Source organism: Ursus americanus, chromosome 2 (assembly GCF_024610735.1).
Source record: "Ursus americanus isolate L20-20 chromosome 2, mUrsAme1.1.p, whole genome shotgun sequence".
Classification (NCBI taxonomy): domain Eukaryota; kingdom Metazoa; phylum Chordata; class Mammalia; order Carnivora; family Ursidae; genus Ursus; species Ursus americanus.
The window spans coordinates 93,942,735-93,966,664 of NC_142128.1; the positions used below are offsets into that span (position 1 = coordinate 93,942,735).

General features: G+C 36.8%; 1 protein-coding gene and 1 non-coding gene across 7 annotated transcripts in view; both read right to left on the reverse strand.

Annotated features, from left to right (window-relative positions):
• The window catches only part of DNM3 (dynamin 3), a 524,707-nt gene that overhangs the window by 410,360 nt on the left and 90,417 nt on the right, over positions 1-23,930 (reverse strand). The gene's annotated exons all lie outside the window — the stretch shown is intronic.
• LOC123803111 (U6 spliceosomal RNA) lies at positions 13,720-13,826 on the reverse strand. Its single transcript, XR_006782752.2, has one exon. It is a non-coding gene; the product is annotated as a U6 spliceosomal RNA (small nuclear RNA).

Below are 23,930 nucleotides of genomic sequence, written 5' to 3' on the forward strand. Positions count from 1 at the left end.
GGCTCTCGGCTCGGTGGGAAGCCTGCTTCTCCCTCTCCCACTCCCCCTGCTTGTGTTCCCTCTCTTGCTGCCTCTCTCTCTGTCAGATAAACAAATAAAATCTTTTAAAAAATTGCTTTTTATGGATGAGCAAAGAAAGTGGTTTCTTCACTCTGGTGAAGATGCCATGAAAATTGCTGAAATGACAACAAAGGACTTAGAATACTACACAAACTTAGTTGATAAAGCCACAGCAGGGTTTGAGAGAACTGACTACTGTGAATAAAGTGCTACAGAGAAATTTTTCCTGAAAGGAAGAGTCAATTGATGTGTCAAACTTCATTGTTGTCTTATTTTAAGAAATTGCCACGTCCACCTCAACCTTCACCACCCTGACCAGTCAGCAGCCATTAACATGGAGGCCAGATCCTCCACCAGCAAAATGATTACAACTTGCTGCAAATTCAGATATGGTTAGCATTTTTAGCAATAAAATATTTTTAAATTACAGTGTGTATCCTGGTTTTAAAAAAAAATGCTACTGCACACATAATGGACTACAATATAGTGTCAACATAACTTTTATATTCACTGGGAAACCAAAAAATTCATTTGACTCATTGTGATATTAGATATTGTGATATCTACTTTATTGTGGTACTCTGGCACTAAAGTGCAATATCTCTAAGGTATGCCTATATTCACAATTGATGGCATAAAACTAAAATGAAAAGTAACTTCTTCTGACAAGATGCCTTTCTTTACACGATGTGATTAGCACTGGGTGTTATATGCAACTGATAAATTGTTAAACACTACATGTAAAACTAATGATGTACTATGTGTTGGCTAATTGAATTAAAAAATAAATAAAATGAAAAAAAATTGTGTTCTTTCTTAGAGTTAAAAAGGCGATGGCTTTCTTTCACAAATTACAAAAATATTCTATGACTCAGGCAATAGTCAATTCAACCAGTTCTTGAAAACTTAAAAAAAAGAAAAACTAAGTTGTCCCTATGAATAAAACTCAATAGAACAGGTTGGTTAGTGTATTAATTATCTAAATGAAGATAAGTATATTTAAAATATTTTAAGGTCTTCTTTAAGTGGATTTTTGTTTTAATGCTAAGGGATTTTGTAAGAACACCCAGCACTTCGCAAAGCACTGCATTATGTGGTTAGCTTAAATGATGCTAACAGAAATGTACCTATAGAGAAAAAACAAAATAAAGTTCTGATCTGAAACTCAGTACTACAGTTTCTCCAACTTAGCTACAACAGTCACCAATTATCTCAATAGGAACTTAAGTAATAGAAAACTTTCTCAGAAGGACATGCACCTCCTTTATTTTTCTTAAAGATTTTATTTATTTATTTATTTTAATTTGAGAGACAACACGTGCAGGGGGAGGGGCAGAGGGAGAAGGAGAGAGAGAATCCCAAGCCAACTCCGCACTGAGAGTGGAGCCTGATGCGGGCCTTGATTCCACAACTCTGAGATCATGATCCAAGCCAAAATCAAGAGCTGGACACCCAATCAACTGAGCTACCCATGTGCCCCCATTTTTTTTTTGTTTTGTTTTGTTTTCTTTTCTTTTTAAGATTTTATTCACTCACCTCCTTTAAAATGAGCTCAGGGGTGGCTCAGCTGGTTAAGCTTCTGACTCTTGGTTTCAGCTCAGGTCGTGATCTCAGGTTTGTGACATTGACCCCACATCAGGCCCCAGGCTCAGTGGGGAGTCTCTTGGGTTTCTCTTCCTCTCCTTCCCCCTCTGCCCTTCACTCTCTCACTCTCTCTCTCTCATATGAATATTTTTTAAAAAATAAAAAATAAATAAAATAAAATGAGCTTAAATATGGGGATAATCAATAACTTTTACAAAACATAAATTAAAGGAGTTGGAAAACAATGATCAGTAAAAAAATACATGAGAAAAAAATTATCTGGCTTGGAAAACAAGTGCACACATTTTAGAGGATCTTGAAATATATTTCATGGATCACAATGAATAATGCAATCTCAATAAAAATGTATTAACTATTTGACCAACCAGATGTGTCATCATACTGAAAACTGACTTGAAAATATGCTCTATTATTTGATAAGTCCTCTTGGTAATTTCATTATGTTAGAAGAGTCCATCCAAAATAGCTGCATCCTGGGGCACCTGGGTGGCTCAGTCAGTTAGGTGCCTGCCTTTGGCTCAGATCATGATCTGAGGGTCCTGAGATCGAGCCCCACATCAGGCTCCCAGCTCTGAGGAGATCCTGCTTCTCCCTCCCCATCTGCCTGCCTCTCCCCCTGCTTATGTGTGCACTCTCTCTCTCTCTCTCTCTGTCAAATAAATAAATAAATAACATCTTTAAAAAACAAAACAAAATGGGCGCCTGGGTAGCTCAGTCAGTTAAACGTCTGCCTTCAGCTCGGGTCATGATCTCAGGGTCCTGGAATCGGGGTCCCTGCTCAGCAGAGAGCCTGCTTCTCCCTCTCCCACTCCCCCTGCTTGTGCTCTCTCTCTGTCAAATAAATAAATAAAATATTTAAAAAGAACAAAATAGCTGCATCCTTCTTCTTTAAACCAAGTAATCTACATGTAAATCATCCTTAAGATAAAGTAGGTTTCCCCTTGTTAACATTCTCGCAGAGTTACCTATGCCTGTACACTATTCTATAATCAAGAACATGACTGATTAAGACTTTGGAGTCAGACCTGACTTTGAAATTTCTTCCATTTCTTCATCATGTGACTTGGAAAGTCTTTTAATTTGCCCATACTTCCATTCCCACCTCTATAAATGGACTCTCTTTCACAAGTGGCTGTGAGTTAAAGAACATGGCCAATTCTGCTTCTTTCACCAAAGTTCTCCCAGTGGCTGGTTATATGAGCTCAACAAATTTATATTACATCAGAGAATAAATGAATTAAAGAATTTAACACATATTAAGCTCTTTTAAAAATAGTCAAAGAAATTTTTTTATTATGTTATGTTAGTTACCATACAGTACCTCATTAGTTTTTGATGTAGGTTCCTTGATTCATTGTGCTCCATGCAATACATGCCCTCCTTAATACCCATCACCCGTCAAAGAAATTTTAAATAAATATGTAACAGCTAACCTAGATAGCAGAGGTCTTAGGTAACACAACTAGGGGGTGGCAGTCCAGGATTTAACTCCAGACATTCTGACATCCTATCCCAATTGTTTCTCATTACTTCAAGGTCCTCCCTCCTTAGATCTTCCAATTCTCAGATTTTCACAACTTCTTTATTCTCAACAGTTCTTTCTTTCCACCTGGGTGGGCATCTTTCAAAGACCAGGAATTACATGTGCTACCCTCTCTACCATGGTTCGTGTTTCTGGGGACCCTGGAAACTTTTCCCTATAAAAATGTACAAATTTACAGATACACAAAAATTTTGGTATAATTTTAGGGTATTCACCAATAACTCCACCCTCTTCCTCGCAGGTTTACTTAAAGCACCTAGTATTTGCTCCTGCATAACAAACAAAAAATGGTTTGTATCATTATCATGATTATAATCTGTGCCTATCAAAACATTACCTAACAAGTTCCTATTTAAATATCATTTCTACTAAAAACTTTCTTTGATTATTCCATTGACTGTGAGAAATGCTTTTCTCCTCTCCTTAGGGCACTGTGAATGTACTACTCTTGTGATTTTACAGGCAGAAAGAACCTTAGGTTCTCCATTCAAAGTAACATGTTTAAGAACATTCAGATAGTATGTATGACACAGCATAGTCACTGTTTATATATCTTATCTCCAATGCAGTAATGAAAGTAGAGAGTAGGGATGGTACCAGCTACATCTTCAATGTAACATTCCTTAAGGATACAGGAATGACTTTTTTAAAAATGAGTGGAAGAATGGAGAATTCTGAGTTAAAACTGAACTACGATTCACTATTTTTCAAAGACTCATGAGGCCCTGAAAGTCTCTTTGAGCATTTTAGAATTTCCAATATCTTTTCTTCATTCAGTATGAATCAGCACTGTGGAGCAAAATCTTTTTCTGCACAATCTGTGTAGGATCTATTTATGAGCCATCTCCTCCCATTCTGTTCTAATCAGTTATAGAGAGTAGCTCTGGATAAGACTCTTGAGAGTATGTTATTGTTCCCTGGACTTCATTTTAGTAAGAAGTTTAATACCACAAAATATTATATTTTCAGTCTCCCAAAACCTGTTCTAGCTTTTGTGATAAGGTTTTCTATTTCCTTTTGAACAGCTTTCAGTTACACATTGTGCTTCTTAGGTTGCAAAATTGTGATTGTTTTCCATTCTGTAATTTAATATTTCCTTTCAAATGACAGTTGAGTTTTCTGGCCAGACAAAAATCTATTACTTATTAAGAAACTATAGGGGACATGAAGTATTAAGCTACCATGCATAATCTTGAAGAATTTACCCAAGTTAGAAAAAGAAGACAAAGTTGTGAAAATTAACAGAAAGATTCAAATAAGATTTCAAGACAGAAAACACTGTCGTAAATAATTGACAAATAAATTGAGTACCTTGTGCTATGAGGATTTAGCAAAGGGAAGAGTCTAGGCTGGGGTGATCTCTAAAGGATTTCTGGAAAGAGCTGAGTCTGAGTAGATTTAGGAGGATAGATAGAATTGGGCAAAAACCAAGAAGAGAAAAGAGAACGCTCAAAATTTTCTACAAACAGGGGCACCTGAGTGACTCAGTCAGTTACGCATCTACCTTCAGTTCAGGTTGTGATCTCAGGATCCTGGGATGAAGCCCCACATCAGGCTCCCTGCTCAGCAGGCAGTCTGCTTCTCCCTCTCCCTTTGCCCCTCCTCACGGCTCGTGCTTTTGCTCTCTTTCTTTCTCTGTTCCTCTCTCTCTCTTTCTTTCTCAAATTAATAAATAAAATCTTTTTTAAAAGTGGAACAAAAGTACCAAAGTGAAAAGCCAAATGAGAATTGCAGGAAAACCAGCTAGGCAAATAATAACAAAATACCCAATTAAAAAAATATTTATGGGATGAATGAAAACATAAAGCATTTATGGAGGCATATAAGAGATAGAATGCACCCCTCTTTGTGGATAAATGTTAAATGAGATGTTGCACATAAAGCATTTGCACAGTGTCCATCCCGTACAAGCATATAAAGAATGTAGGCTATTGGGAGGGGAAGATGGCAGCAGAGTAGGAGGACCTTAGGCTCGCCTTGTTCCATGAACACAACTAGATAACTATCAAATCATCCTAAATACCCCAGAAATCAATCTGAAGACTGGCAGAACAAACTCTACAACTAAAGGTAAAGAAGAGGCCACATTGAAGAAGGTAGGAAATGTGGAAACCCAGTTTTAGAGAGAACTGGATTGTAGCTGTGGTGGTGGGGAGGGAGCTGCAGTCACAGAGAAGGGAGAAACAGACTAGCACACAGGGGGGTGCATGAGAAAAACAAATCCCCATAGCAATTGGCTTGGAAAGCAAGAAGGCCTGAATTTCGTGAGGTCTTGCAACCAGTGGGGCTTAAATCCTAGAGTTTTAAAGGTCAGCATGCTTGGCTCTGGGAGAGCTCATAGGACACTGGAGCTACTCTTGGAGAAAAGGCAGGACAAACAGCCCATGCACATACAAGTGTGGAAACAGTGATCTGAAGAGCACCTGGAGCACACAGTGGGGAGGTTATTTACTCTTCTCAGAGCATGTCCCAGAGAGGCAGCATTCACAGAGAGACTCCTCTGGGAACAAAGAAACTGGCAGGTACCATTTACTTCCCCCACCCCTCAGCATAACCACAGAGTGACTATGGAAACCAACACAGTACCAACAATAGCTACTTAACCTGCTTACACCAAGCTCCACCCCTACACTCCAGAAGAACTGTCCCTTCCAGTGACACTTGCCTCAGTCCCAGTGAGGCAGGCCCCTTCCCCAGAAGACCAATCAAACCCCTGCCCAACTGCATCCCAACCCATGAGTTTTGGAGGACCTCAATTCTGGCATCAGTGGTGATAGTTCTCGTCTCACAAGTAGACCAGAACATACCTAGTTAAAATTCACCACATTCAGACCAGGGACAAAACACTGCCCACAACAAGCAAAGAGAGCCTGCAGACAACTGGCCTGAAGGACACAGTGACCAGGACACAACAGCAGAGTGCACATAGCACACTTTGGAGACACTCCTAGAAGCACCAGGCCTGGAGAATAGGGGACACTATACTGCAGAGCACTATAGGACTGCTTCTTCAGAAAGCCATTTACCCTCAAGAACAAGAGACATAGCTGACTTTCCCAACACAGAGAAACAGACACAAAGACTTAGATAAAATGAGGAGACCAAAGAATTTGTTCCAAATGAAAGAACAGGACAAGGTCACAGCTGGACATCTAAGCAAAACAGATACAAGTAACAGGCCTGATGAAGAATTTAAAGTAATGATCATAAGGATACTCCCTGGACCTAAGAAAAGAATGGAAGACATCAGTGAGACCATTAACAAAGAGATAAGGAATAACATAGCAGAGATAAAGGACTCAAAAAAGAAAAAAACCAAAATAAGAAACACGATTGAAAGAACAGCAGGCTGGAAGAAGCAGAGGAACGAATTAATGACCTAGAAGACAGAGTAATGGAAAGTAATCAAGCTGAACAAAACAGAGAAAAAAGAATTATGCTAAATGAGAATAAACTTAGAGAACTCAGTGACTCTATCAAACGTAAAAACATGCATTGTATAGGAGTCCCAGAAGAAGAAAAGAGAGATATGGGAGCAGAAAATTTATTTGAAGAAATAATAGATGAAAACTTCCATAATCTAGGAAAAGAAACAGATATCCAGATACAGGAATCACAGAGAACCCCAAACAAAATCAACAAAAGCAGATCCACACCAGGACATATTGTAATTAAAATGGCAAAATACAATGATATCAAATATATTAAGAGCAGCAAGAAAAAGGAAGACAGTTACATACAAAGAAAACCCCATAAGGCTATCAGCAGGTTTTTAAGCAGAAACTTCCCAAGCCAGAAGACAGTGGCATGATATATTCAAAGTGGTGAATGGGAGAAACCTGCATCCAAGAATACTCTATCCAGCAAGGCTATCATTTGCAATAGAAGGAGAGATAAAAAGCTTCCAAGACAAAAACTAAATGAATTCATGATCACTAAACTGGCCCTGTAAGAAATATTAAAAGGGACTCTTTGAATGGAAAGGAAAGACCAAAAATGACAGTATGGAGGTAAGAAACACAAAAGCAGAAAAAATGAATATTTCTGTGAAAAATCAGTCAAGGAACACACAAAATAAAAGGATGTAAAATATGACACCATATATCTAAAATGTGGGGAGGAGAGGAGAAAAGAATAGGTTCAAACTTAAACAACCAACAGCTTAATACAGACTACTATATACAGAAGAGGTTATATACAAACCTAATGGTAACCACAAATCAAACACTACTAATAAATATGCAAAGAATAAAAACAAAGAAATCCAAATATATCACTAAAGAAAACCAGCAAATCATGAGAGGAAGACAAGAAAGTACAGAGAAAATCTTCAGAAACAACCACAAAACAAGTAATACAATGGCAACAAACATATCTCTATCAATAATTACTTTGAATGTAAATGCACTAAACATTCCAATCAAAAGACAGAATGACAAAATGGATAAACAAGACTCATCTACCAGGAGCCCCAGGATCCAGCTGTTTGGGATGGGCTCTTCTAACATTATGAAATTACTACGAGGGCTTATCAAATAATACAGCATATTTTCAAATCAGTTGTCACTATGATGACACATCTGGATGGTCAAATAGTTAATACATTGTTTTGAGATTGCATTCCACCATTCTATTCTCCCAGGCACTTCCCCATTCCATATCCTTTTCCTCAACTCTGCTTCCATGAAAAATAACCATTATCCTTCATTTTGTTTTTAGGTTTTCCTATATTAGCTTATTTCATATGCATGTACCTCTAAACATTGTTTAGTTTTGTTTGTTTTTGAGCTTTATAAAGATGAAGTCACTCCCTGGGACTTGCTTATTCCTTCAACATTGCACTTATAAGACTCATCCATGCTAATGCATAAAGGTGCAGTGCACTAGTTGTACTTCCACATAACATTTCATCTCAGGAACTAATTAGAAAACATTATTTTAGAAATACATAATTTACAATATTAACAGAAACAATGATGCCTGGAAACAAACCTAACAAAAGATATGTCAGATAGGTATATCTATCTGACTTTACTTTCTAAAAATTTCTTGACTCCCCTCAAATCCCAGCCACCAATGCCAACTGAGGGAAGCCCCCATCATCTCTCACCTGGACAGCTTACTCCAAAGCTGTGCCTCGAGTCTTGCTCCATTCAGTCTGCTTTCCTCATCATCATCACAGCAATCCATCCAACATGTAAAGCTGACTATACCATCCCCTTGCTCCAACACCTTTGAAAGCTCTCTTTTGTCCACAAGCCCTCTGTACCCCCCCCCCAATCTCTCACTCAACAATCACTGTACACTCCAGCAAATTCAGTGTGTTTCTCACCTCCAAGCTTTTATTCCAACTCACTTCCCACCCCTTTCTCTTGTTCTTTCAAACACACAGACACATCCACACACATTTACACGCATGTCTGCACAAAATACATGCGCACACACACACACACACACACACACACACCCTTTCACCTGGTTAGCTTCTATTTATTCAGATTCAACTTAAGCATCTCCTCAACAAAAAGTTGCCATTTGATGCTACCCATGCCCCTCACCTCAGTTATTTCTCCTCTAAAGTCTCCTATTAGATATAGTTATGATTATTGTTATGATTGTGGTTATGATAGTAGCTTTCTCATTTTATTGTCCACATTTGCTATTTAAGTCTCTGACTCCCCTTCTGGTCTCTGGGTTCCTTTAGATCCAAGACTATCTCATACTCATCTCTACTTGCTCTATATCTGCCACAGCGACTAAAATAAAAAATGCATTCAGTATATACTGAAAAAGTTAATTCTTTCATAATTGTTCTCTTTAACTATGAAAGTTAGGATCTTATTTTAGAACATTATCTTCTTTTTGAAATGATCAGATGCACCATGTTTTATAAATAAATATTTGTCAAATTTTCTTAAGTACAGCTGTACTTAGCTTCCACGCCTTTAAGCAGTTCATTACCCAATGCATTCATGCAAATAATACATTTATGGTAACTTCTCCCTGGCTAAGATATAACACTTATTCAGCAATTCACCTATTCAAAAGAGTGTAAAAACCTAGAGTCTACCCAACTAGAATGACAAAGTTGGAGGTTGCTATTACATAGTAGCAGTACCCATATATATACTTCAAATTGTTATTTTAACATGCTGAGCCACGTGTTTAAAAAAGATAATATCAATTTAAGCTATTCTAACAGATTGTGTCAAATTGTGGTGACATTTTATTAGTAAGCTAAATATCCCTAATTAAAACCAAACTGCTTAGCATCAAATTACTATAATTCATTAATTATCTGCTGAGAACATATTTTTAGCTATCTCAAAAAAAAAACTGCATAACAAAGTGCTGCCCCAGTTTCCTCAATTGTAGTCATGCTACTTGAAATGCCACAATATGAGAATATGTTTTCATTAAAAAATCATCCTTCTTCCAGTGGTGTTTTCTATTGGTGTGGCTTAGAATATTCTGGACTCATTACCAAGGACTAAACTTCCCCTTGTAGAAATGAGCAAACACACTAATTGAAATAGAAGGTGATAAGATATAAAATGTCACTGCCCCCAGAGGGAACTGAATTTCAACAGTGAGAATACTAAGCAGCAAAGTGATTTAAGAGCATTAAGGCTGACAGTCACTTTGCTATCTTAAGAAGATTTCAAGGAATAAAATGTGGCACCCAGAAACCAAAAAAGGTTATGAAATGTATGAGAAGCAACAAAGTCCTTTGCTACCTCAGAAGGTCCCAGACCCTGTTCTGACAAGCACTACTTTCCCCCATGATTTGGGTGAAATAAAATGGTAAGTTTATTACCCAGAAGAGGAACTACGCAAGCTGGAAAAAAGAATCATAACCTAAAATTCTCAACAGGCTAAAGTCATCAGTGAAATTTAACAAAAGGAATGTATTATCATAATAAATATAAAGTCCTGCTCTTAAATCAGTAACACAAGTAGAGAATCCAGGCAAGTACAAAAAAGAAAAGAGTTGGCAATCATAGTGGATGGCAAGTTCAATATAAACCAATAATAGAATACCCCTACCAGAAACCAGTGTGATCTAAGACTACATTAAATGCAGTTTAGTGTCCAGAACATGAGGGGCAGCTGTCCCTCAAAATAATGTGCTGTGTAGACCACACAGGTATTCCATGCACAGTCTTGGAAACCATGTTTCAACGTGTTTACTGAAAAATGGGAATATATGAGAAAGGATAATGACCACAATAGTGAAGAAACTCAACCCCACATCTAAAACTTTCCTAAAGAAAATTAAAACAAAAGCTTAATAAGGATTCAATGCTTTTTATTCTGAACACATTTCTTTCAAAGCTGAACCTTCTGGACATCATGCATGGCTATTAGCATTTCTCTAGTTAAAACATTTTTAAATGAGGTAAGAAAAATGAAGATGCAGAAAGGGACTGTAAATAAAAATAGAGTTGAGCATAGGGTACACTGAATGCTTCCCTAAGTTCTCATTTATTTAAAGCTCCGATAACTGGTTTCACTGAAAGTGCAAGATGATTTGCCTAAACTTCTAAAACCATAAATAATTATCATAATTGAAGGTGTGAATATGGCGTATAATTACAAAGAGAAAAATAACAGCCAAGTTTGTGATCTGTAGATAATAGCAAATATTACATTCAGCTATGATATAATATTTGAAAGAAATACATCTTCAGGAACTAGATATGAGTATGAAAGCATAAATATGTTAAACCTCTAGATATTAGCATCTAATATGAACTAAATACGCAGACTATCTCTTACCTGGCGATTTTTATTTATAGTTAAAATTTGAATGTTTTAAAGCTTTGAAGTCCTTCTCTCCAAAAAAGGACTATTTTTTAAAGATTTTATTTATTTATTTGACACAGAGAGAGAAAGAGAGAGAGAGAGAGAGAGAGAGAGAGAAGGAGCACAAGCAGGGGGAGCAGCAGAAGGAGAGGGAGAAGCAGACTCCCTGCTGAGCAGGGAGTCAGTCATGGGGCTCGATCCCAGGACCCTAGGATCATTACCTAAGTCAAAGGCAGACGCTTAACCAACTGAGCCATCCAGGCACCCCCAAAAAAGGACTATTATTAAATGCCTAGAATCAACAGTCATTTCTTACCAAAAGCCATGATATAATAGCTACTTCTACGAATGAAGAGAATAAAACAAATTAAAAGAATAATGTTTTATTGACTATGTTGACTATAACATCAGTGCTACTAATGATGATAAATACAAATTATAGCTCCCTAAGACAAAAGAACCATAATTTTAAAATGTAGATGTATTACTATTACAGTTGTAGAAACTCCTTTGCCTCTATAGCAGCAGCAAAGAAACAACCAAATAATTCTTTTGATAATTCACATTGTAAAATAACTCTCTTCAAAATAGCCAGTAAATTTACTAGTCTATCCATTTAACTTGCCTCTACTAAATTTCATGTCATTTTTGTGGAATACCCACTGCTAATGTACTTTGACCCACTAAAGTTTAGTTTATACTGGGTAGGCTCTCACAAGATCTCAAATTCAGCATTCAGTGGAGATGGAGAAAGACCCATTAATTCATTCAAGGAGCAGTTACAATTGTCTACCATTTTACAGGAGTTACACTTAGGTGCTTTTGGTTACAACTATAATGGCCTCTGCCTTCTAGAAGCTTACTGATTAACTGGGTGATGGACATTAAGGAAGACAAATGATGTAATGAGCACTGGGTATTATATAAGACTGATGAATCACTGACCTCTACGTCTGAAATAAATTATATGCTAATTAATTGAATCTAAATACAAATAAATAAATAAAAAGCTTACTGATTGCTAGATAAGACAGATAAACACCAAGTTACGGAACAAAGTGATGGGTGTTATTAGAGAAGTCTATGCGAAGTGCTATGTAACATAAGGTAAGGCACAAACAATTAAGAGAAGGAGGATGTTGGATAAGGCTTAGAGAAGAGGTGGCACCTGCCTGAAACCTTTTTCACAAGAGAACAGAAGTGCATCGGGAAAAGAGAATGACTAAAGGAATTTCAGACAGAAAGAACAGCCTGAGAAATGCCATGTTCACTGTTGCCGAAATAGAGGGTTGAGTGAACAACACACGTACACACACACACACACACACACACACACTCACACACACAAAATGAGACTAGAAAGATGAAACCAAACTTTGAAAGATTTGGGGAAAAAGAATAATATCCAGGAACCTAAGTAATCCTAAATCCTAGATTGTATTTATATTTTAGGTAAAACAGCTGCCCACTGCCTTGTCAACATCTCTATCACTTGAGCTTGCATTGCAGTAAGTCCTCCAGGTAGGATTCTTAAAATGTTTTCCTAACACATGGTATTTCCCTGCTCAGAAATCTACAATGGCACTCTGTCTGTCACCACAAAATTCCAAACTCCTCTACCAAGTTTTCAATGTTCTCTCTAACCAGGCCTTACTCTGTACCAACCAAACTAGTCTTATCACCAAAGTGGAAGAAGAGGTCTGCTCACTGTCTCCTGTGTATCCCACTCTCAAGACCTAACTTCAAATCTGCCTCTCCACCTAGATCACCACCCAGTTTGCCCTCTATGTTTCTTAAGTTTACATCACATCAGGGCCTCCACTCCACCTTCTCCAACTAGTCAAACCAACTTTGATCTCTCCTTTCCTTGAACTCCTTCTGCGCTGAAAGTCACAACTTCATAGCTTATCACTAAATTGTCAGTTCCGTCCTGTGCCTCCCCAGTACAGGCACTATGGCTTTTACTTCAACCATATGCCCATCAAGCCTTGCAAGTACTGTGCAAACTGTACAAGATGTAGGTGGTAATGTATCAATAGACAAATAGTTTTAGTGGCATGGGGAGCAGAGAACACAGTTTGGTTTGGGGGGGGTTGTTTTCATTTTGTTTGGTTTTGGTTTTTATTCATGGTGCATGGTATATTTTACTTACACTGCACTTTATAAATCAAACTTATGATGATTTTTTTTAATTATGTTAGTCACCATACAGTACATCATTAGTTTTTGATGTAGTGTTCCATGATTCATTGTTTGCGTATAACACCCAGGGCTCCGTGCGATTCATGCCCTCCTTAATACTCTTCACCGGGCTAGCCCATCCCCCCCGCCCCTCTACCCTCTAAAACCATCAGTTTGTTTCCCAGAGTCCATAGTCTCTCATGGTTCATTTCCCCCTCTGTTTACCCCCCCCTTCATTTTTCCCTTCCTTCTCCTAACGGTCCCCCCTCTATTCCTTATGTTCCACAAATGAGTGAAATCATATAATTGTCTTTCTTTGATTGACTTATTTCACTTAGCATAATCTCCTCCAGTCCCATCCATGTTGAGGCAAATGTTGGGTAATCATTCTTTCTGATGGCTGAGTAACATTCCATTGTATATATGGACCACATCTTCTTTATCCATTCGTCTGTTGAAGGGCATCTCGGCTCCTTCCAAGTTTGGCTATTGTGGACAATGCTGCTATGAACATTGGGGTGCATAAAAATATGGAACACTTCACGAATTTGTGTGTCATCCTTGCTCAGAAGCCATACTAATCTTCTCTGTATCGTTCCAATTTTAGTATATGTGCTGCCAAAGCAGGCACAGATAACACAGTTCTTAATTTTTTAAAAAGCATGAAAATTTTGGGGCACCTGGGTGGCTCAGTTGGTTAAGCATCCAACTGTTGATTTCGGTTCAGGTCATGATCTTAGGGTTGTAGGATCAAGCCCAATGTCGGGCTCCATGCTGGACAGGGAGCCTGCTTAAGATTCTCTCTCTCCCTCTGTCCCTCCCCCTGCTCTAAAAAATAAAGTAAAATAAAATAAAATAAATAAAATAAAAAGCATGAAACTCTTGATTCTTGTATACTAAATCTTAGAGCATATTAAATTTTTAATTATTTTAATATCATCATTCTAGTTAAACATAATTATCCCTGTATGGTACAACATGAAAAGAGAGATCTTTCTGAGTAAAGAAGGCACAACCCAGCAATGAAAGAATTAAAGAAGACTTTAGGAAGCTACTACATAGGGATTCACAATGTCAGCTTATACTACTATGTGTAGGACACTACATATATGTCAAAGAAGAGAAAAACCAAAGACCAAATATGCTATATACTGGCCAAGTCTATACAATAAATCAGCAATACCAATAGTTACACTGAGTTTTGCTGCCTGAGCAGAAAATCTGCCTCTTCAGAAATATATTTCTTCACAAATAAATTAAAACTTTAGAGCATGAGAACGCTTTTGCCAAACATAAGCACACTGCAGGGAAAGAAAAGCCATGTAGATGACAAATCAGGCTTTTATAATGCAAAGCACTACATGTAAAATATTTCAAAGTCTGGTTTCTATTTTAATACTTTGCCACTTGTTAACCAAGTAGGCACAAAGTCCTACATTTATCAAAGAGGTCAGGATATGAGATTTGCAGTATTTCCCTGCCTTGAGATCAAAATGTGGGTTTTATCAAAGTTACCATCATGTTTTAAGTAGAACAGGAGGGAACATCAGTCACCAGGATCATTACAACTGATAAAGCAACCACCAAGTCTCATTACCTGAACTAAGGACTCAGCAAATATGAAGTTAGTAGAGTTTACAATACCTTAAAAAGAATTTAACCCTAGGAGAACGTGTATATGATTAACACACTGAGCTTATTATCTAACACCTTTGGGAAACAGGGAGCACCAAAATTAAAGCATGAGCAGGATGTCATGGCACATCTCATTCCCCACCCCCAAAATAAGCAGCAGTTTCTGCATATAACTAAGCCACAACTTCAGAGCAATTAGATAGATGGACAAATGGTATTTTTAACAGCTTTAATGGGGTGTAATTGATATACAATTGTATTACTCAGGGTTTTCCAGCAAAAAAGAAACCAGTAGGGTGGGTGCATGGATGGATGGATGGATGGATAGATGGATGGATGGATGGATAGATATAAAGATATAGAGATATTTATGCATATAAACACACATATAGAAAGAGATTTATTATGAGGGATTGTTTCACATGATTATGGAGGCTGAGAAGTCCCTCAATCTGCCACCTACAATCTGAAGACCCAGGAAAACCAGTAATGTAATTCCATTTGAGTCTGAAAAACCACAGAGGAGAGGGTAGCAGGTAGCGGATAGTGTAAATCCCCACCTGAAGCCGAAGGCTTGAAAACCAGAGGCACCAATATCCAAAGGCAAAAGACGGATGTTTCAGCTGAAGCAGAGAAGGCAACTCCACTCTTCTCTGCAATTCATTCATTCGTTCATTCATTCATTTAAATTCAGGCCCTCAACAGGCTGGATGATGCCCACAAGCACTAGTGAGGGTGATTTTCTTTACTCAGTCTATCAATTCAAATGCTAATATCTTCTGAAGACACTCTCATAGACACACCCTAAAATAATGTTTTACCAGTTGTCTAGGTATTCCTTAGCACATAAAATTGACTACCACAATAAATTACACATACTTAAAACATACAGTGTGATGTTTTGACACATGTATACCCCTGTGAAACTATCACTATGATCAAGAACAGATCCGTCACAACCCAGAAGTTCCCTCATGCCACTATGTAACCCTTTCCTCCTGCCCCTCTCCACCTTCCCTCCAAAAACACTGATGTGCTTTCTGCCACTACAGATCAGTTTCCATTTTCTAGAAATTTAAATGAATTTGATATGTATTCCTTTTATCTGGCTTTTTTCACTCTGCATAATTATTTTGAGATTCATCCATGTCGCTGAGTATATCAATTGTTCATGCCTTTTATAACTGAGCTGTATTCCATTGAATGAATGTTCCACAATTTGTTTATTCATTCATCCACTCATGACCATATGCGCTGTTTCCAGTTTTTGATTATTTGTGCACGAGTCTTTGGGAAGACAAATGTACCAACTTCTCTTGGGTAAATTCTTAAGAGTAGATTGGCTAGTTATATGGTAGGTGTATGTTCAATTTTTTAAGAAAGTTCCCAACTGTTTTCCAAAGTGGTGTACAATTTTACATTAGACATCAACAGCGTCTGAGCATTATAGTTCTTCTACATCCTAGCCAACACTTTGTAAGCCAATCTTTTTAATTTTAGGCCTTCTAATAGGTATATTAATTATCATGTTACGGTTTTAATTTGCACATCTCTAATGACAAAAGATGTTGAGCTTATTTTCATGTACTTAATTGCCATCCCTCCTTATTCCTGTACTGGCAGTCCCACTCTTTCTTTCCCACCTTTAGTAAACTACTGATCCTTGTCCCTGGATGGAGAGCCCATATCTAACATTTCTATTCACACGTTCACACAGGGAAAAGTACTATAAGGTAATGTGCTTCCATTGCTGGTACAATTAGCAATATTTTGCCAAAAATATTTAAAATACATTCATTTAAATAAAAATTTAAAATATAAATAAAGTATATTCTATAATTTCCCATATTTATAACATTGTATGAATTGGGCACAGCTATTTATTTCATGAAATCAGTAAATTCTTGAGGTTTCCCTATAATTAAAAAAATAACATGACTTGGTTTTTAGTAACTTTTATGCATTTCCCTTATGAAAAATATAATAGATAAGAATATTCTCTTCAATATAAAAACAGAAAAGTCTGAGATAGCTATATTTTCAGCTCCTAGCCAATATACCTAAACAAATTACATAATGGAGGAAGTCACATAAGACTGCATTTTTTGCAGAGCTCTTTAAATGCCTGAATACTAGGAAGTAGAATAGTTTTCATAATTTAGTTGTAGTTTACAAATCTTGACCTTAGTGCTTCCTCTATCTGGATTCTGTTTTAACCACAAGAGTCACTTAGTGTTTTGGTTAGATTATCATTTAGGAATTTGGCTCCTTCAGGAAACTCATCTGTTTGAGGAAGTATGTTAACAGGGGTTCCAGCAGAACCGGTAACAAGTAGTAGCTGTTTCCCTTGGCAGCACTTCTTTCAATTACCCGTGTTATCAGTGAAGAGCTGCTTTCCTTTTTCTTCCTAAAAGCGATCAGATCAGTGAGAAGCTCATTCAGATGTGAGCCTATATTTCATTTCATTTTCAACTTAGCTTTAGCCATTTGGCAGTCTATTATATTCCCTTCCATGCCCAAACACCAGAACCCTAAAAAATAAAAATGACAGTCTGACTTAGGCACTCGAGTTAAGACATACCACGGTTCTTAACCCAGCTCATTCTTAAAACATCTCCGTATTAACTTCTCCTACTTTCCTTATCCATTATAAATTAGTACCTTCATTAAAAATTTAATGAGACTGCTTAAATTGTCAGGTCTTAAGCAATTTACCAACAAAAATTTGCTTGTATAATGCATTAACACTTTTCAAAGTGTCTTCAAGGGCATTGTTTTATTTCTCTAAAATGTTGTATTTGTTTCATCAGCTGTCAACAGATTGGAATGCTGTCTGTTCACTACAAATAGAGTGTTTTAAAGATTAGAAATAATTTATAAAGAACTCTGAACTTACTGAAGATGGAATTACGTCAAGGTGCTAACTCTGGGTAGAAGCAGAACTGCAGGCACCTAGGTGGTATGGTTTTAAGAGCTTGAAAAAAACTCTATAGATTAAAAATAAACAAATAAAAACCATCCCCTGCCCAACAGAAAACTCCACTAATAGAGATTAATTTCTGTAAGGCTTCTCATTTATTTTTTTTGTTAAAATGCAAAGGCCTTTGGGATATTAACACTTCAAACTGTATCAGTTACTTGTATCTGAGTGTAAGTGAACTTATTAGATGCTCTTGGAAAGGCTCTCGAGGTATTAAGAGTACATGAAAACGCAGGGGCCTGGGAGAGATGAGACAGCACATAGAGTAAAAATGAATACAGATATGTAGGTTGGGGCCAAAGGAAACAAATTTAATTTACTTAACTACTTCTTATCTTACAGGAACCCTAAAAATTCTACACAAATACTAAGGAAAGTTACTGTTATTAATATACCTGAAATTATTATTGATAATCTTTTGAAAGTAAAGTCAAATAAAAGGGTTCATGATTTACTATGAAATACTGATTTTTCTCATCCTGTTATTATGAAATTAAAAACATTTAAACTATGAGTAATGCTTTTGAAAAATATCTAAGCCCAGTCAAATTAGAAGCCTTGCTAGGTAATACACATCCTTTTCCTTAACATGCATACACACAAAGCCTGCTGGAAGAATTAACCTAAGGACAGTATAGTAGACACACACACACACACACACACACACACACACACACACTCACACACATGTCCTTCAGATCACAATCTAATGAAGGTCATGATAAAGCTAGAGGTACAATGAGAAAAAATGAAGCCTCAGTCCAAATGCAGCCACCTGACCAACAGGAAACACAAACCTCCAGGTCTACCTCCATGCTGCCATCCGAGTAACAAATAGCTGTTTTCTCACTTCTGATAAATGTCACTGCATGGTGATCCCACCACTGCCACCAAATGAAACAGAAATGTAAGGGATACTTCACCAAACTGCATAGTAGTGAGCATATTTACACACATACTTACCACAACTTCACAAATACCTTATCATCCAGCCAAAAGCAAGTCAGCAGGGAAAGGATGCTTATCAATTATCATTAGCTAGGCACAGCTCCATTGGTCTCCCTCAATTCTATGGAAATATACAGGCATCAGTAGCCTACACAAGATGGCTCCTATGAAGTCTGAATGGCTATCCACTGGCTTCCTCAGTTACCCAATAACCCCTTCAAACTGATGCCTATTAATTTATTGCATATCAGAACAAAGCCCCAAATTATTAAAACAAAATCCAGCACAACATAAAATTCACAATGGCCAGTATTCAGTTATTGTAGGAGCCATAACAGGATGAAAGTTATTCAGCAGGAATAGACACAAAAATTACAAAGAGGATGGAATTAGCAGATGGGAATTTTTTTTAACACATGGCAAATTTTATGTTATATATTTATAGTAAATCAATATAACACGTCATGATTTAATTAAAGCATAATCATTTAGTGATCACTTTGATACATTTTATTTTTTAATTCTTCTTTTAAATTAAAGTGTAGTTGACACACAATGTTACTTTTCCCCTGCAGAGTATCCTCCAGGACCAACCTCTGAACATTCACCTTCATTATTCTCATTCGTTTGGCGGTTGAAGTATATATACTTCCCTTAGTGTGATCATTCCTTCATATCACTCCCACAGTTTAACCCTCTCCTATCATACTATCCAGGAATTATTTATGGGTGTGGCTATTCTTACCTATTGGACACTCAGCATCACTCTTTTAATGTAGGGACTGTCTCTCATATATATCTTTGTACACCTTTCAGTAATCTTTTCAAAAGAGAAAAAAGGCACTCAATAAACTGTCCAGTAAGTGTTCCTTACATATGTACTTTCCTGAATACCCAATTTTAAAAATCTCAATAGCATAAACACAAAATAATTAAAAGATTTATTTAAAAGTCTAGCAATACCTTAGACAATGAACAATTTAGGCAACATCTCAAGATCACACCTACTGTGCAAATCAAAATAGACCTGCAATATATTTAAGTATGTTGATGTTTATTCTGAATCCTGTACTTAAACGTGGTCAAGGAAAAGCCTACATGAGCTTAATATGAACACTGGTAGACATGTACACAGAAAATTAGAAAAATGAAACATTAAGATACTGATGAAGAGGGGCGCCTGGGTGGTGCAGTCATTAGGTGTCTGCCTCCGGCTCAGGGTGTGATCCCGGCATTCCGGGATCGAGTCCCACATCACGCTCCTCCGCTATGAGCCTGCTTCTTCCTCTCCCACTCCCCCCCATGCTGTGTTCCCTCTCTTGCTGCCTGTCTCTCTCTCTGTCACATAAATAAATAAAATCTTTAAAAAAAAAAAGACACTGATGAAGAGTCAGATATATCACGTACATGTCAAGAAAAAGAGTTTGATGAGGAATAAGAAGAACAAGAGTAAATGGATATTCAAAATGGAAATCACAGTTGACATGTCTTAGATTCAAGACCCTCCAAAGATAGAGACTCAAATTACCTTTGACATGCCTTACAGAGGTATGTGCTTCTAAGCCCTAATACTTACGAAGTATTGTATGACCCCAAATTCCTATATAATGGAACAATAAAAACTGAAGTTCAGTGAGAGAGGCAATTCCATCTATATAGTCTCTGTTATGTGTGTAGAGGTTTAAAAAAAAAAGTCTCTTTAAATATTAGCCAAAGTAATAGTAACAGGAAGACAGTTGAAGGAACATGGTGCAGAGGACACATACTGGCAACTTCGTTGTGTCGCACACTTGTAGGCATTTAAAATCTATTTAAAAGATGAATGAATACAAAGCATGAAGATAAAAATTTACCAAACAAATACACTTTGGGAAAATAATGAGAAGAAATTCCAACAGGCTTGGAGGATATTGTTCATATTAAACTAACACAATCACTTTAAAAGAACTTAATGTGAATTTAACTCACTTTGCAAAACAAACACCTCGGTTACTACAAAACTATCTTGTAAACCAGCAGAGTAGCTCAATAATGGTCCACTCTATGCTGTTCAGACAACAGAACAACCAATTTCTTAAATTTGTAAGCTGTATCATTCAACAGATGATATAATGCATCCTGTCCTGCTGCTCAAGTGACCACTGAAATGAATGTTTCACAGAAAGGAGGATGCAGTCTGTGGCAGTGGGGAAGATTACACATGACCCACAGAGGAGGAGAAGGCAAAGAAAATGATTTCCAGACTACTACGACTCATCCAACAAATGCAAATATAGGGGACATCTGTGATCTACAATTTCTATTGTTAGAAGCCCACGTGGAAACAATGAGAGTAGGAAGGAGTAGGTAAGTAATAATTATTATTAGTCATAGGCATGATGTAAAATAAGTCTATTCATTTTCTTACAATAAAAATCACACTTCCCCCTCTTAGATTTAAACAGATATTAACAACTATTCAGCTTATCTTTTAGTCTTCTTCAATATCAATTATTTCCAGACAACCCATTTTTTAAAACTGGGAGAACAAAGGCTTATAGAAGGAAAGAGAAGTGCCAAAATGAAGAAACTTGTTATCACCCTTCCATTCAGCCTCTTTAAGCAGACATAATTCTGGAAGACATTAGATGGAGCAAAAGGTCAGATAACTATAATTTTTGGCTTGGAAACTTGAGGCCAATAAAAACCTCAATGACTTCTTTTAAAATAGAATAGATGGGATGCCTGAGTGGCTCAAGCAGTTAAGCATCCGACTCTTGATCTCAGCTCAGTTCATGAACTTAGGGTTGTGAACTCAAGCCCTGCATTGGGCTCCACACTGGGTGTGGAGCCTACTTAAAATTAATTAATTAATTAATTAATTAAAATAAAGACAAACGTGCCTTATAAACAACAAATTATTGCCAACTTAAAAGTCATCTTAACCTCACAAACGGGAATGGAATTCTACTGAAATATATATTTCTTCATTTCCTTTCAAGAGAAACATAATGCCTTTAATTTAGTCATTTCCTTCCTAAATGGAAATAAATGTGGCATTAAAGGGCAGCCACCTACTTGTGAAGAAATAAAAGTTAAGTCAAGTTTGCTTAGAATAGCTCTTTGACTTTTCTCAAAATTTTGAGAGTTGAGCAAAAATTGCTGTGGACTTTGTAAATGGAAAATACATAACTGAGAAACTAGAAATTCTAAGTTCTATTAATCAATGGGTAGCCAATATTTAAGCTAAGAAAAAAGGACAACAAAAGGAAAATGGTTAAAATACCAGTTTTAGAGTAGTATCAACAAAAAGAAGTGGGGGGAGGAAAAAATGAATATAACCAGTAATTGAAAGTAGGATCCCAATAACCAAGCATAAAATGAAGACAAGTTAGATTTCTTGAGTTATCCAAATATTAAAAGAGCAGTGACCTGAAAAACACAACCAAACCAGATTTAAAGTAGGTCTGGATGAAAGCGCACAAACTACCTTTTTTCCCCTCAAAAATAAGGTTTATAAGAATCCCAAAAGAGAGTCATTTGACCTCTCCATGAAACAGATTATAAATGTGGGAATATCTGGACAAAGTGTTACCTTAATACATGTATACAGTCTCTACATTTCTATCCATTTAACAAGAATACTATTCTACCTAGGACCTTTGGGAGTTCCTTTATTTATTACATTGTGTCCCATAGTCACAGAATAATAACCCAAAGCATCCCCCAGAAAAATGAATCCCTTTAATCCCTTCTATGCCAGTGATGCTCAAACTTCTTAGAAAACCCAACATCCCCATTGTTCAATACCACAACAAATATATTCTAATGTATTTTTGATAGTTATATTTTCCAGAATTAAAATGCTGTGCTTGATAACCATGTGACATTCCAAGGGGGGTCAATGGGACTTTCTGGGCTTTTCAGAAATCAGGGAAGACCCCAGTTCTAAGGGATGAGTGGACGCGCACTTGCTGTTACAGAGATTTCATTTGGATGTTTTTTTTTTCTCTCTCTCTACATTTATGCCTGGAAGTAAGTCAGTTATGCAACAACAAAATTAGATGTTATTAGAATCTCAACCTCTGAGAAGTCTATGAAAATCCTCAGATACACATATATCAGAGATATTAGATCGTACACCTTAAGCTTACACAGTGTTATTTATCAATTATATTAAAATAAAGCTGGAAAGAAAATATCCTCAGGCTCTTCAAATACCAGGGCCAAATGTGCTGGTGTCCGAGCTAGACGCCCTGGCAGCAGGAGAATACAGGTCAGAATTCCATGAGTGAGTGCCTGTGATGTTCAAAGCACGGTGCTTAGACCTGTCTAAAGATTCCATGACCAAACATTCAGACAATTTTTAAAAGAATAACAGGCAATAGCTCAAAAAATGGATCTATTAAAAGGAAGAAGGAAAGATACCTAGAAAAAGAAAACAAAAGTAAAAGAATTAGATGAAACTGTTATGAACGTTTCTCAAAGTGTTTCTCAAAGACCAACAGCTATGGAAGCAGAGTAGTCCTTCAAAATGCATCTCGCAGGGCTTTTGCCCCACACCTACTGAATCAAAACTTCTGACGGTGATACCCAGAAATCCTCAGGAAACTTACGCACATTAAAATTTAAGAAGAGCTATATTCAAGAGACTTTGAACTATGAATCTGCACTTTATCTGGTAACTGGCACTTTATAAGGAAAGCAATAGGAAACCAGCACTGGAGCAGAACAAGGTCAAAGCTGTAGTCAAGAAAGAATGTTTTCAGAATCACATTTGTTTTCACATGAGGTTAACTTGTTACAATGAAAAGAAAATAAACATTTACTCCTCTGCAAAAACAGACTATCTTATTCTAAAATATCCATTTTAATTAAATTCAGATATTTAAATACAAAGCAAATGAGGCATGTAGTTTTAAAATATTTTCAGCGTTGTTATTCAAGAAATACCTGAATGTTTCCACTAAAATGTAGCAATCTAATTTATGAAACTAGAAAACAGGTCCTGGTCATTGTACATACATCAGGATTTAAAGTCTCAGTAATCTGTAAACTTCTTTAGAATATCTCACGTGTGAGAAGGTGACATTTCTCTAGAATTAACTTTTCCCTGACTCTTGTGGTAAGAAGCAATCTCCTTAAACTCACAATGCTTTTAAAGGGACCCTGAAGAGATCTCAGTGTGCAGAG